Genomic DNA, 2,451 nt, shown 5'->3' on the forward strand with positions numbered 1-2,451 from the left:
CGTTCGGAATTGCGAAGATAGGATCTTCAAGACATGCTTCTAGGTCATTTGATAGATAATGCAACTACTTTAATCCTTCAATATGTATTTGCAATAATAGCAATATTATAGAAAATTAGAGGTTTTCATGAAGCAAGAGTTTGTAGTATCTAAAACATTAAAAGTAGAAGTGAACGTGTTGAAATTATTTGATGGCATAGAGTTTCTGAATACTTGAAGCTATATGCTTACAAATGTGGAGTTCTTTAGAGTATTATCACACATGATAAGTGAATATTTTGTTTGGATTTGTGTTTTTGCATTAAAATTGTGTATATCAAATATTTATTCCAAGGATTCTGATTGGGATGCATTTAAGCAAGCTTTGAAAGAAGGATATTTTCTTGAAGATTTAAGATTGGTTACTACAAGATCTTTCATGGAATGGGTTTGTAAGCTTGGATTAGTTGCAGTTGAGCTTTTACAAGAGTTTGAACTTATATATGAACAATTGGGTGCTGTAAAGCAAATAGCTTTAAAATTAGAAAATGTTAAATTATTTTTACAACATATAGATCTAAGATTATAGTTAAGTGTATAACTTCTTGAAGACAATACCAAAGAACAAGACTTGAATATAGATTGATAGGATACCAAAGATGTCGTCTCACTTGTGAAGAATGAAAGACATTTAGCTTGAGTGCAAGTTGGGTCTATTACTATTGTAGCTACTCCAATGCTTAGTAAGACCACATAATTTATGGACAAGTAGTATATTTCTATAGTTTCTTTTGTAAAGGATAATAGTATGGATGATCTAATTAAAAGTATGTGTAACTTGTAAATAAAAATTTAAAAAAATGAAAGAAGAGATATTGAGAAATAAGATATAGGCTAATTCATATCTTATCTATGCATACTTGCAAATAAAAAGGGAAAAAGTGAAAGAAGAGGTGTTGAGAAATAAGACATAGACTAAGTCATATTCTATGTATACATAAATGAAATAGAAGTTGTGTGGTTAAAATGTATCTATCACTATTGGTGATACTTTATGTGTGCAAGACTTATTATGACAAAGAATTCCACACAAATTGTGGGTGATAAATTGGCTTAGTATAATTAGAGTGTATGGTCATACTATATGGAGAAATTCTTAATTGGGAGAGGTCAATGGGACCTCATTATAGGTGATGATGCATGTCCAAAACTTTCTAATGAGCCACTAAAGAATTCAAGAAAAGCATATAAGGATTGGATTAGGTGAAAATAAGAAATTATTGTATTGGATATCTATATGTATCTCAAAGACATTGATTTCGCACGTTAAAAGGACTAGTACATGTAAATGTGCTTGTGAAATCATTGAGAAAATGGTACTTACATGAAGGTTAGGAAAGATATAGCTAAAGTAGAGATTACATGGTGCATGGCGAGGAAATAGAAGCATCAGTGACTATGTAGTAGAAATAAAACAGATTGCAGAGGATTTTACTTCAATAAATGTACTAGTTGATGATGATGATTTGATACTTGTGACTCTAAATGGACTTAAACATGCATACAAGTCCCTTGATACCTCCATTTTCGTGAGAGGAGGCTCTATGATTGATTTTGAGGAGTTGATTGCTTTGTTGCTTATGGAAGAGATTAAATTAAGCCTCAATGCATCAAGTAGTGGAAAGAATGCAAATCAAGATAGTGTGTTTTATCATTAGAGAGGTCATGGTAACTAACCTAGAGCTAGATCATGATATGGTCATGTAGATAGCTTTGCATGTGATTGTAGTACCTTTAGATGTGGTGATTTTATGCCTAGAGATAGGGGAAGATCCTACTCTAGAGGCAAAGGACGCTCTAATTCATAGAGAGATTGTGCATGTCATTATTATGGATAGTTTGGTCACTTTGAGAGAGTGTGCTTTCATGAGAAAAATGCTATGTTAGGGGTCAAGGAAGGACCCAATTTGGACATTGTGTAGGTGGATATAGTGATGGTGGCTATGGTTTTAGAGGTGGTTTATCACCTAGAGGTCATCTCTTTACTATGAAGCATATACTTGGTAGTATGACACATCCTCCTCAAGATGAATGGTTTTTGGATTTAGGTGATATAAATAATATGATACACCATGCAAAATGGTTTGATAGAAAGTAGCAAATGCAAATTGAAGAGTATGTGGCTATAGGAGATGACACATTGTAATATAACTTATATTGGGAGTGTTCCCTTGGTGACTAGAGATGGGACAAAAAGTAAGCTTGGGGATGTTTTGTATGTACCTACCATCACAAAAAGTTTCTCTTTAGTTCGTCAAGGGCTACATGTAAGGTTTAATAAGTATGGTTGCTTCATTGATGAGTTTAGGAATGGCAAACCTAACAGGCTTATTGCTTGTGATAAAAAGAAAGGTAGGTTATTTGCTTTGGATACTAGAACTTCAATCATACATAGCTCTATGTGTGTTGAGA

The sequence above is a fragment of the Lygodium microphyllum genome, chromosome 12 (genome assembly GCF_053477565.2).
Source record: "Lygodium microphyllum isolate KBCC chromosome 12, Lygodium_microphyllum_v1.1.10, whole genome shotgun sequence".
Lineage (NCBI taxonomy): Eukaryota > Viridiplantae > Streptophyta > Polypodiopsida > Schizaeales > Lygodiaceae > Lygodium > Lygodium microphyllum.